Consider the following 13,917-nt stretch of genomic DNA (forward strand, 5'->3'; position numbering starts at 1 on the left):
GGCCCCGGGGCCGCGGCCTACCTGGGGCTCTGGCAGCCTCACGGCGTTCGGGGCGCCCAGCGGGTTTCTGCGGTGTCCTTGGTCACCTTCCAGCCCTCAAACAATGTTCAGGCGACCTGGGAAAGTGGTGGCGGTCCTGTTTCTGCAGAGAAGCCCAGCAGTGTCCAGGTGCCTGAAGGCTGGCTAGCACTGCGCGTGGCTAGGCAAAGTGTTCGTCAGTCATAGAGGCTCTGGAGTGCGCCGAGTATAGCGTGATCGCAACGAAAAGCAAAAGACTGCATTTTGCACTAAACTCGTCGCAAGAGAGGCAGTGTTACTGGGATGGAGATTGAGTCGATCCTTCAAAACCTAACGGAGTCCTTTGAAAACATCCTTGTCATCTGTGGAACACAGAACAAAAAAGGAGGTGCGGGAACACTTCAAAAATCCCAGCTGAACAAAAGCACTGGTTACAAGTTCTTTCCACAGTCTTGATGGACTCTTCCTGGGTGCTCCCAGGTTTTGGGTTCCCTTAGGCTGATGGACAATACCTGAGAGGGTAGTTGATGGAAAACCTGCAAGCAGTCAAGACTTGGTTCAGCAATTGCCAGACCACAGATAAATGTCAGCTACTGAACTACTAGTGTTAAATCCCAGGGCATCTAGAAAAGAAACAGCAAGCTTCTTAACTGTCATGTAGAACGTTCTCTAATTAATGAGATGTGCACGATCTAGATGGAGTTGAACATGAGGAAATTAAGTAAGCCATACTAGAAATTTTCAGATGAAACTGTGTGTAGGCCCTTAATCACAACAAAGAATAAAGGAAAATCATCTGTAGGCATTCTGATGAAAACATGATACTGTATCATCAAATCCTAGACCATCAGTTTGGTACCTCATTCAAGCATAGATTTGTAAGAGCCATTGATAGCTTCAGAGTGACAACAAAATGGGAAACATCAGTAAGTAAGATTATGTTGTCTTCTGACAAATTAAGTGATTTGTTTAACAATGAAAACAGGTGAACAGCTGGGGCCTGGTCTGCTTTAAGAAATCAAATGGGTACTTTCTTTGAAGTAGAGCTTGGCAAGTGTAGCGTGACATGATATAACTTTTTTCTGTTACAATATCATAAGGCAAACTTCCATGCACTAAGGGAGCCATAAAGTATGGTTATGTGTAAGGCTTTTGCATGTGGCTAAGAGCCACATGTGCACTCGGAGTCCAAAAAATAAAATTGATTTGGGGAAAGGATGATTTGGTTCAAAAGATGGGTACACATCTGGGATTTCTTAGCTCAACAGTAGCAAATACACAGGGTAAAATCCAAATTCCCAGTTCACACTCATGGGTCATGTTATTCATAAACTCAGAGTCTTCGACAGAAAATAAAATACAGGAACATGAATGTACAGGCTGACATATTTTGCTTAAAATTGTTCCTGGCAAAACAGGAGAACAAAGAATCATGTCTTTAGTCAGCCCTTTGTTAATTTCACAACTCTAAATTTCATCAAAGAGGGACTGTATCTCCAGTAATTCCTCTGACAAAGGGGCTCCCCAGAATCTGGGACATTGTTTACAATTTAGAGAAACTTACAACAAGGATGACTGACTACAGAGAGAATCTTCCGAGAGCATCAGGAAAAGAGAGGGGGAGAGGGTGAGAAAGCATGAAAAAGAGAGCTTTGCTTTCTTATAGGAGTAAAGTGAGGAGAAATGTACCTGTCTTAAGTTTTAGACCTTCTCACTTTCCTTCCTTTCTTCTACTTCTTTCTCTCTCTCTCTTTGTATGCAGACTCCATAGTTATTTGAAAAACTTGCATTGATTCTTATGGAGTCTTTTAAGATTATAGGATATTAACAAAAGGGGCCTTTAAAAGCTGTTGGTGGCAGTACCAGCAGAGAATAAAAGGTTGCTGTTAATCCTGGGCTGCCTCTGGGTAGTTGTAGATGTCTTCTTCTGGGAACAAAGGGAGATTCCAGGGAGCCATTACCTTGGAAAACCCTCCCAGAGCAGGATCATCAAGTGCCAACAACTCTTTCAGGGGCTAACCACTCTTCCTAGTTCTCTGTGGGTATGTCCACAGAGGGAGACTGCATTTTCATGCCTGAATGGAGAAATGCATGATCATGCATTCCCATCCCGTGCCCATCACAGGTGTGGTGATCCATGAGCTGGCATGGGAGAGTGTCCGGCTTGATTGAGAAGCATTTGAGGTTGTCTGCCCATCAAGCCCCTTTGTTTTTTCTTCTGAATTGCTAACAGCTCGTGCCTGACTAACCCTTAGGCATGGCAGGGCAAACCTAACTGTTTAACCCTTGCAGCTTTGGATCTGACCTTCTGCTTCAGCCGGTGGATTCCCTGAGTGCAAGCTGGAGCTCTGGGTTACACTCCCTGCTCCCTGTTGGTTGAGCACCTTTTAGGGAATTTTGCCAGCAGAACTGTGGGTGACAAGAAGTCAGTGTCTCAAGCTGTACAAGTTTTCATTTCTTCCAACAAGCCAGCCATAATACTGCAAGAACTGTGAGTATTTGAAATATTAAAATTTTTATTATGAGATGAAGCATGATTGAGAACATCTGGTTAGCTGAGAGTGACCAACTGAGCAGTTTTTCCAGCACTCATGATTGCCTGCCCTGCCTACTTTAGCAGTGATGCTAGAAATTGGTTGGTTGTTATGGAAAACTTTGAAGAATGCTGTTTCTCTCATTTGCTTTGACTGTTGATGTAAGCTGGGGTGAGTGAGTAAGGCTTCTAGGAAGGTAAGACCTATACCTAATCAAATGGGGGATAAAGATTGATACAGTTGAGGGTACAACTTAATAATGCTATACTGTCCAAGTAGGGTTATAAAATCAGTAATCACATGTGCATATCACTGAGATACTACAAGACAGGTGTTGAGATAAGCAACCATTGGTTGAATTTTCCTAAAATTGAAAGAATCGTAGAATAGTTTGGGGTGGAAGGTATCTTTAAAGGTCATCTAGTCCAACCCCCTTGCAGTGAACAGGGACATCTTCAACTAGATCAGGTTGCCGAGAGCCCTGTCCAACCTGACCTTGAACGTTTCCAGGGATGGGGCATCTACCACCTCCCTGGGCATCTTGTTCCAGTGTTTCACCACCCTTGTCATAAAAAATTTCTTCCTTACGCGTAGTCTGTATCTACCCTCTCTTAGTTTAAAACCATCACCCTTTGTCCTGTCACAACAGACCATGCTAAAAAGTCTGTCCCCATCTTTCTTATAAGCCCCCTTTAAGTATTGAAAGGCTGCAATAAGGTCTCCCCAGAGCCTTCTCTTCTCCAGGCTGAACAATCCCAACTCTCAGTCTTTCCTCATAGCTGAGGAAAGACTCTGACCAGTTTTGTGGCCCCCCTCTGGACCCCTGCTCCAACAGGTCCGTGTCCCTCCTGTGCTGAGGACTCCAGAGCCGGATGCAGTACTCCAGGTGGGGTCTCATCAGAGCAGAGTATAGGGGCCGAATCACCTCCCTCGACCTGCTGGCCATGCTTCTTTTGAGGCAGCCCAGGATATGGTTGGCTTTCTGGGCTATGAGAAAATGTTGCTGGCTCATATCTAGCTTGTCATCCACCAGTATCCCCAAGTCCTTCTTGGCAGCGCTGCTTTCAATCACTTCATGCCCCAGCCTGTATTGATACCAGGGGTTGCCCCAACCCAGGTGCAGGATCTTGCACTTGGCCTTGTTGAACCTCATGAGGTTCACGTGGGCCCACTTCTCGAGCTTGTCCAGAGAAGTGAGAATATGCAGTTCTGACACACAAATGACCTGTACCAACATGAACTACAGAGGAGTTATTCTCCTTGACTAAGGAGACAGGAGGAAAAATCAGTGGGGTGTGGTGACAAACAAGGATTATGAGTCTGTAACCTTTGCCCTTCACAAACAAAACCAAGAGTCATGTTTGTGACAACCTTCAACATTCACAGTTTTAAAGCTGTTTCTTTCTCAGTATCATAGTGGTTCATCTCCCTAGAATACCTTACTAAATGCTACTTTGCTTGCAAACCCAGGTGGATCACAGGATTGACATTCAATATGTCTGTTAGCATCTGACATTAGGATTATGAATAATTGTTGTTTTTTGTCTGGATGATTTGCTGCATTCAGTTAGAGAAATCTCATTCATGGTTAGTGGAGGTTTGATCAATGATGTTACCTCTGCAAGAATGTTACCTGTTCTAGCTTCTTGTCCTGGTTTCAGCTGGGATAGCATTGATTTTTCTTCCTAGTAGCTGGTAGAGTGCTGTGTTTTGGATTTAGGATGAGAATAATGTTGATAACACACTGATGTTTTGGTTCTTGCTAAGTAGTGCTTACACTGGTCAAGGACTTTTCAGCTTCCCATGCTCTGCCAGGTGCACAAGAAGCTGGGAGGGGGCACAGCAGGGACAGCTGACCCAGACTGGCCAAAGGGCTATTCCATACCTTATGACGTCATGCTCAGTATATAAGCTGGGGGAAGAAGAAGGAAGGGAGGGACGTTCGGCGTGATGGCGCTTGTCTTCCCAAGTAACCGTTACGCGTGATGGAGCCTTGCTTTCCTGAGGATGGCTGAACACCTGCCTGCCGATGGGAAGTAGTGAATGAATTCCTTGCTTTGCTTTGCTTGTGTGCGCAGCTTTTGCTTTATCTGTTAAACTGTCTTTATCTTGACCCATGAGTTTTCTCACTTTTACTCTTCCGATTTTCTCCCCCATCCCACCGGGGGGAAGTGAGCGAGTGGCTGTGTGGTGCTTAGTTGCTGGCTGAAGTTAAACCACGACATCTTCAAGGATAATTCACATTTCTTCATTATGCTTTTGGCTATCCCAGTCATTCGTACACTTAGTACTTGTGTTTTCAGTGCCTCCACCATTGTCTCAATTCCCCAGTGAGTTGCCTGGTGTTGTCTGTTAGCCAATTCGCGCATAATTTCCTGTGTGGACCTTTTCTGGTAAAACTAGCAATATTTGATCTTCAGCTGCTTCTTTCGCGGTTTTATTTGCTAGTTGATTTCCTATATGCACAGGACTCTTGCCGAATTAATGTGTCTTGCAATGCATGATTGCCACTAGTCTAGGTAGATTTATTGCTTGTAATAATTGTTGGATTGTTGGCTCGTATTTGACTGGGGATCCTTGAGAATTTAAGATTTAAATTTAAGATTTAAGATTTAATCCTTCCAAATGGTCCCATGAGCATGGACTACCCCAAAGGCAAACTTTGAATCTGTCAATATATTAGCAATTCTGTCTTTTAACAATTCTGATGCTCTTAGGAGGGCTATGAGCTCTGCTTTCTGGGCCCATATGTTGGATGGCAGAGCTTTAGCCTCAATTACTTCTTTAATGGTTACTACTGCATATCCTGCTTTTCGTATTCTGTCCCACATAAAGCTACTACCGTCTACAAACAGATCCCAGTCCGCATTGTCCATTGGTATGTCTTTCAAGTCTGCTCTGCTGGAGTACGTTTGTTCCATTGTCTGCGAGCAGTTGTGAATTAATTCTTCTCCACGAGGATCAGTAGTTAGGAAGGTCGCTGGATTTAGGATGCTGGTTACTTCCATGTCCACATCGTCTTGTTCCAAAAGAATGGCTTGGTATTTTCAGCATCTGACTTGGTGACAGCCAGTGTCCTCTTTGTTCCAGAACCATTGTAACAACATGGGGCACAAACACAGTTAGTTTCTGCCCAAGCATCAATTTTTGGGCCTCTTGGATCAGTAATACTGTAGCTGGCACTGCTCGAAGACATGCTGGCCATCCTTTACTAACATTGTCTAATTGTTTTGAAAAGTACCCCACGGGCCTTTTCCATGATCCTAGTCTCTGGGCCAACACTCCTAAGGCAACATGTAGCCTTTCATGTATGAATGGTTCAAATGGTTTTTCTAAATTCAGGAGGCCTGAAGCTGGAGCACTCATTAAGGTTTGTTTCAATTTTGTAAACGCATCTCTGCAATCCTGAGTCCGAACAAGGAAGTTTCCTTCCCCTTGTACAGCTTCATATAAGGGTTTGGCAGTAAGTCCAAAATTCATTATCCACAGGCGACACCATCCAGCCATTCCAAAAAGTGCTCTAAGCTCCTGTTTTGATTTAGGTTCTGGGATTTGACAAATAGCCTCTTTCCTTTCAGTTCCAAGACTGCAGTGGCCCTGGGAAATTGTAAACCTCAACTACGTTACTTCCTGCTGGGCGATTTGTGCCTTTTTCCGGGACACCTTGTACCCCACCATCCTCAAAAGGTTTAGGAGTCTTACTGTCATTTGTATGGAATCCGACTTGTTACATCCTGCTAGCAGTATGTCATCTATGTACTGCAGTAAAGTAATATCTGTCTAGCTTCTGGTTTAATCAGGTGCTGTTTCTGTCTTACCGGTCCGGTGTCCAGTTCTAGCTGGATGATTACCGGTTTTGCTGCTCGGGATCGTCCTGGTGTTCCTGAAGCCCATATAAGAGGTTTTACCACGTTTTCAACTTCTTCTGGTATCTCCTACAACTCAGCTTCCTTCTGTAGCATAAAAACTTGAGCATCTAAAGCTTTATTTTCAGGGATGTGGATTTGGATTTTCACTTTTGCAAAAGTAATTTGTGCATTCAATTTACTTAATATATCTCTTCCTAATAGCGGCATAGGGCAATCTGGTATATAGAGAAACTGATGGGTTAACACCCTTTTACCAATTCCACACTTCAAAGGCTGGAAAAACGGCCGATTTTCTTTCTGCCCTGTGGCACCAATAGTTGACGTGCTTTGATTACTTAAATTACCCTTGCATGTATTCAATACTGACTGAGTAGCTGCCATGTCTACTAAAAATTTTATTTTCTCATTCCCCAACTTTACTATAACCAGGCGTTCTGCTGGGGACGGTTTCGATTCTTCCCCAGGACCTCTTCAATCTGAATCTAACGTCACCATGTTAACAGCCTGCCTCGGCACTCTCTCCTGCTGATTTAATCGTGGACATTCTCTTTTCCAGTGTCCCTTCTGCTTGCAGAAAGCACATTGATCCTCTGAGCAGCAACGCTTAGGTGGTTTGTTATTTTCTGCCTCTAATGCTAATACATTACTTTCACTTGCAATCAAGCCACATTTTCTACGCCCATCATAATTATCCCATAATGCAAGGAACAAATCCACATACGGTATCTCATCCCATTTCTCTTCACGTCTGCAAAATAACATCAGCTGTAATATTGTATTATAATTTAATCTTCCATTTTTAGGCCATTTTTCCTGATCATCTAAGGTGTACACAGGCCACCAATGATCACAATATTGTACTAACTTTTTCTGAGTTAGGGGATCACCGCCAAACTTGTTCCAATGTCTTAATATACAACCAAAGGGAGAGCTCTTAAGAACCCCCCTCCCGTAAACTGTCCAGTCTCCATGGTACAAAGTTTGAAAATTACTCCAAATACCCAGTACCCAAACAAAATCTGGCAAACGAAATCCAATAGAGTTCCGAGTTCAAAATTACCACAAAATCTGACAAAGTTGCCAATACCCAAAATCCAGACCCCAGCCATCCCCATAATAGCATACGGATGACACAGCTCAGGTGGGACTCTAACCCACAACTGTGCACAGTAAGTTCCAATTTCAATTCCAATAGCTTAACAACATGTAATCGACTCAGATACGACTTACATGCAAGCGACAAATACCCATAACCCCATAGCAAATGTTGCTAATCTCCCAGATAGCTGTCACGGAGACTCACCCGACCAGGGAATCTGAGGGTCTCCCTGAAAATCCTCCGTTGTACGCTGGAGTCCTCATGATTCCTCTGGTCTGTAGAGATTCCGGAGAGCTGGTCCCATCTGGGTCACCAAATTCTGTTACCAAAAATAGTAACCAAGAAAACTCTCCGAACCAAATGATAGTTTAGAAAGCCGACATTGTTTTATTGCAGCGCTGGGTGCATGGGGGATCTCTCCTCCTAACATGCACACCGAACGGGACTTCCACGATGTATTTATACACAAATCCTGCAAAACTCTTTCTCTTTACAATGATTGGTTAGTAATTTGCATGATGAGATTACGGACAAGTTTCTAAAGCCTCAACTGTCAGAAACTAGTTCATTCCTCCCTCCTCATCTCCTTGTTTCAGTTCCTCCCTATCACATCCTGCTTTCAGTCTGTCAGGCTTTACAACCCAGGAGATACTACTATTGAGACCTTTGACATGCAGACTCCTTTTTCTTACATAGTTTACACCTTACAGAATTTACACAAAAGGACAAAAGGCTATTGAGACTTTTGACATGCAGACTCCTTTATCTTACAAAGTTTACACCTTGCAAACTTTACACAAGAGGACAAAAAGGAGCCTGATCTTTTACTAAATTGTTTAAGTCTTTGGTATCAATCAGATGACTTTATGTTGTTCTGCTAGAAACTGAGCTGCTGTTTTAGGTTTTTCTAGATAATTTTCTAAAGCCTTCTGTTTCTAATCTTGCACTTTTCCAATGTCTAACTCTAGTTGTTTAGTTTGTAAACAAGATCTAAGTTCTTCCTCCTGTCTGATTAAGGTAGTGCTTTATTAATTTGGGAATTTCATCCTCCTTCAGTTTCTGGATTTCTTTTTCTAGAGTTCTTCACCTCCTCAAATTTTTCTTTTGGGAAATCCCATGCATGATATAAGGCATAAAACAGGGTCCAAATGGCACAAGCTTTGTTTTTACTGCCTTTCAATTTTGCCGATTTGCAATGACTAATGTATGCTTCACAAGCAGCAGAGATGGGATCTGCTGCTTTAAAACAGCCAATGCTCCAAAGGTATTTCCTTTAGTCACACACTTATAGAGGTTGACAACACCCTTTTCCTCCTTAACATATTTTTTAGCACCTGCACGGTCTGTTTTATCTTGTGCACTTCCCATGCTGCCTTTACACAAACACTGTCAAGAATTTTGTTCTTCCAACAGGCTAAATTACAAGCCTGTTACATTGTTTTCTGTAAGAACCAATTCCAGATATACTCTTTTTGAGAGTTCACTTGCTTCTGAGCATCCGGAGAGCCAGACCAAAATGTGCACTGCCAGTAACTGGCGTTACCACCCTCACTCACAAGCCTTCCAGTTCTACCGCAGGGCTTGTCTCTCAGTTTACGGGCCACAAAACAAAAATGGCATGTGGCTGCTTCTTGAATGAAATATTGTTTGAGTCCAACCAGGTGTTGTCTTGGAGAGGGTTCCTGAACTCATGAGACCAAATGTGAAATGAACAAAGAGTAATTTCTAGAGGGATATCTGGACCCAGGAGCAAGGACTGCATTTCATCCTACACACACTACTTATGATGTAGTTCCTTTATGCTGTTAGGGGGAAGTCAATTTAAAAGGGGAACTTTAACTTCTGTTAATCCTGGGCTGCCTCTGGGTAGCTGTAGATGTCTTCTTCTGGGAACAAAGGGAGATTCCAGGGAGCCATTACCTTGGAAAACCCTCCCAGAGCAGGATCATCAAGTGCCAACAACTCTTTCAGGGGCTAACCACTCTTCCTAGTTCTCTGTGGGTATGTCCACAGAGGGAGACTGCATTTTCATGCCTGAATGGAGAAATGCATGATCATGCATTCCCATCCCGTGCCCATCACAGGTGTGGTGATCCATGAGCTGGCATGGGAGAGTGTCCGCTTGATTGAGAAGCATTTGAGGTTGTCTGCCCATCAAGCCCCTTTGTTTTTTCTTCTGAATTGCTAACAGCTCGTGCCTGACTAACCCTTAGGCATGGCAGGGCAAACCTAACTGTTTAACCCTTGCAGCTTTGGATCTGACCTTCTACTTCAGCCAGACTGTGTGAGCCAGTGGATACCCTGAGTGCAAGCTTGGAGCTCTGCATTACACTACCCCCAAATGATGGTCGTTCAGGTTATCTGAGGAAGTGCAGGTGGTCAAGTTTGTACAGAGAAGCCCAAGAGTGTGCAGCTACCTGACAGCTAACTAGCATTTCACATGACTAGGTGAAGTGTTTATAAGTAATAGAGGCCCTCAGATGTTGACAAAAGCAAAACAAAAGACTGCATTTTGCGCTAAATTGTCTTCTTCATGGAAGAGAGCCAGCATTATGGAAGAGAGCCATCCAAGAGGATGGAGGGACCTCAGAGAGCCATCCAAGAGGATGGAGGAGGAGTACTTCCTTCAAAATCATGTCCTTCTTGTCATCTGTGGAACAGGGAAACAAAAAAGTGAGTGGGTGAAGACTTCGAAAATCCCAGCTGAATAAAAGCACTGGTTACAAGTTCATTACATGGTCTTGATGGACTTGGTGGACTGTCCTCGGTGCTCCTTGCTTTTAGCTTCCATTAGGCTGGGAAGCCTTCTGTTAGAGCTTGGCAAGTATAGCGTGACATGATAAGATTTTTTCTGTTACAACATCGTAAGACAAAGAAACTTTAATGCACGAAGACAGCCATGAAACACTCTTCATTTGGCTTCCTGTGCCTTAAGAGTCAAGAAGAGTTTGATTGGACGCCATCATATTCTGAAATTAAAATGCAACTTAACCTAATTAATAATATCTTGCAAACTGTCTTTTAACTTACCAATGTTTTTTTAAAAAAAAAAAGAGTGCTGTACATAAACTTTATAGAATTTTGGAATGCTTTAAATGCTGCCTAGTTTTTCTGGGAACAGAATGGCTGAACTCTTCCACAAGCTTTGAAGGCTATTGGGATGCCTTGGCTGGGAACCAGGTTCCTTCTGGTTCCAAAAAACTTTTCTGACATCCTACCAGCCTATGAAGAATCAACCTTACCTGCTGAAAAATCAGAGCCCCCTTGACTTGATGGTAGAATCAAGAACCCTCAGAATACAAGTGGGAAGATCTTTGCTTGATCTGAATTTGAAGGAGGAATGATAGGCCTCTGAGCCTGATTTTCAGCCAACATCTTTAAATGTTGGGATCAATCAGCCAGTTCTGCTTTAACTTTGCTTTAAGGGAATAATTAAGGGGACTTTATTACTTTATTAAAGGATAACTTTAGTTGGCTCCCTGGCCAGTTTGTCTTTTCTAAGGAAATTGTTACAAAGCTGATACAGAAATTATTTAAAAGTAAGAGAAACAGAGGCCTCCTTCCAATGTGTTTGCTGAATGACACGGTTGCAACATTTATGAAATGTCATACCTACAGAACAAAACATCTATCTTTTAACAACTTCAGTAAAACAGCAGTAGGGTTCAAATGTAGGTCATCTACATTAAAATTTGCCTTTTTTTAAGTGAATCCTTGCATACATCAGGAAGTGGTGAATAAAGCTCAGCTTTTAAGCAAAATGCTCCAACTACTACTGAACTAAAACTCAAGATCTATCAGATATTTCCACCATCTGCTCACAGAAAGAGTGACTTCTGATCAGTGTATTTAACTTCTAGGAGCAGGCTTACAATGAATCTGCTTACAATTGAAACATATGTAAAAAGTTAATGAAAAAACTGTGTTTAAAATAAATTAAATCTGTACTTCAATTTGAGCTAAATCCAAAAAGTAACTGAGGTTTTAGAGGTTCAATGGAGAAGTTTTTGTGGTAAAATTAATTATTTTTTTCATAGCTCAGTCTCAATTCATGATGAGATTTTTCTTCCTATCAACAAAAGTCTTCATTTTTACCAGTGTAGTTACATCCCTTTTGTACATAAATGATCTATTACTATGTGTCAAGGAACGATAAACTACTGAAGGGGAAAAAGAGTCTAATAAATGTGCTTGGAGAGAAGAGTCACGGATATTAACCCAACATTCCTTTAAAACAGATACGACTTTCTGTCATGTAAGATGAGAGCCCTCTTCACAGGCTTGCTTTGGTCACAGCAAGAGAGAATACCAAATGAATCATACTACTATTGCAGAAATTTAAACGCTTCTCCCACTCTTGTATTGTCTCTTCCTCCCTTTCACACACACACACACACAAAAGCAGTAGTCCTCAGTCTTTTGGAAGACAAAGTATAGCATTTTTTTCCCTTGACAATTTCCATGGAGGTAGAGGAAATCTCTATGACAGACAAGGAAGATATGTACTCCAAAAGATACCTTTTCTTCATTATTTCCTTTATATGGACATTGAAACATGAGAAGCTTGATGAGCAGCTTAATTTGCAAATACATTACATTCATTTCCATCCTGAGAATTTTTGCTTTACAGGAAGTACAGAAGCATATGAGACACGTGTGCTGTCTCTGTAATGTGCTTTAAAGCTTTCCAGGGGAACCAAAGAATAATATAAAAAAGTACACAGTAGGAGAAAAAACCCACTGTGAGAAATCTTGGGAAAAAAGGCATGGCATCCCAACTTATTAATAGCTTTCGAAGAAGATAGAAAAGCTCTGTTCTTTCAAAGATTTAGTATAGAGGAGAGAAAAAAATTATGAAATACTGATCGATTTTTTAAGGAAGCCAAGTTTATTTCCATACAAGATGGAAAATACGATGTGGATAATCTTGTGTGATTTTGCTTACATTAATGTTGGATTAATTAGCAAATATTACAGACTATTTTAAAGTTACATAATGAGCATAATGCCTTATTCTGTTTCGATTTTCCATAGGATTTACATAACTTGTACATTGTATTTATTATTTTCATTTGTTGTTCATACACTTTTTATGTATAATATCTTCATTACTTTTTTTTGCTTTAATTACAGTCATGTCACTTCCAGTTGAGATGCATTTGCTAGTTCTTATGCATGGGTTGTGTAAAAAGAAAGTTAAGCTTTATTCTGCTCTGTGTAGATGCTGAAGATGGAGTATTTACATAACTTGGTAGAATGATTTACTGTGTTTTCGTGGCCTCAGCTGTGATGGTCTAAGGATACAAATAGGCTGCTTTGATAGTGATATTTATTCAGTAAGCTTCTATTAGGATGATGAACATAAAAAGAAATAGCAACCTGTAGACTACTAGGTGCACTTAAACTCACACATTAACACATCCACCTTCATAAAACCAGCAACCATCTAAAACATAGGCTTGCATAAAAGCCTCTATTACTTTATACACAGCTGCACTTGCAAAGCAACCTTAAAAGGAATTTGCGAAATAAGGGCAACACAAGGAAAATACTGTTTGAGAGGCTCAGCACTGCAAGAAAAAGGAAAAAAAACCCTATATGGAATTAATACAATATGAAGGGATAACTCATACAGTTATTTTATACCACTCTATTTTGAAAATTCTATGAGAATTCATTAAATACATTTAAAGAAGGTTTGGATGTTACATAAACCCCATTTCCCTTCAGCCCAATGAGACTCATCAGGGCCAGCCTTCTGGGAGACCATGCAACAAATGGAACCAGATTGCACCAGACCAGTGGATAGAAGACTTACCTGCAGATCTTCACAACCCTTTCAATAGGTGCCTTCCACAGATGAACCATCAAAATACAGGAATTCTATATATGCACTTAGCAGAAATGTGATATACTCCATCCATCATATGTCTTTGTCGAAACAGTGTGGGTTAAACTGAACAAACACTGCACATCAGCATTGAACCAGTCAATGAAGGATGGAGACACCTATTTAATAGTAGTGTACTTTTCACAAGATAACTGTCCTTTGTGCCTTAGTCTTTTTCTTCTGGGGAGATTAAAACAAATACCTTCAAAAACAAACTTGGGAGCAAACATTCACACAAGGGGACTAAAAAGCCCTCACTAAATTTAATAAAAATATTGGATTTTGACATGTTTCTCTCTATATGTATGATCTAAAATTTCATTGCAGCTATTGACTACTAGCACTCACTTCTACGCTATCCCTTGCTAACATCTGCGAGACCCTTGGTGAAGAGCATTGTTTTTTCTCTAGTTTTTTATGTTGATTAGTACAATTCAGTTAAATTTAGGGTAAATGTTCTTGGCTTGATGTGTGCTATTTCTGTTCGACTTCTCAAAATAACTTAAT

The 13,917-nt window shown here is 41.4% G+C and overlaps 1 long non-coding RNA gene across 1 annotated transcript; it reads left to right on the plus strand.

The window, feature by feature from the left end:
* Positions 1-51: 51 nt before the first annotated feature.
* LOC148050548 (uncharacterized) lies at positions 52-13,696 on the plus strand. Its single transcript, XR_015700982.1, has 3 exons — positions 52-944; positions 2,311-2,509; positions 13,251-13,696. It is a non-coding gene; the product is annotated as an uncharacterized LOC148050548 (long non-coding RNA).
* The last annotated feature ends 221 nt before the right edge of the window (positions 13,697-13,917 follow it).

Source organism: Nipponia nippon, unplaced genomic scaffold (genome assembly GCF_047370975.1).
Source record: "Nipponia nippon isolate SJK-2023a ecotype South Korea unplaced genomic scaffold, ASM4737097v1 scaffold_8, whole genome shotgun sequence".
NCBI lineage: Eukaryota > Metazoa > Chordata > Aves > Pelecaniformes > Threskiornithidae > Nipponia > Nipponia nippon.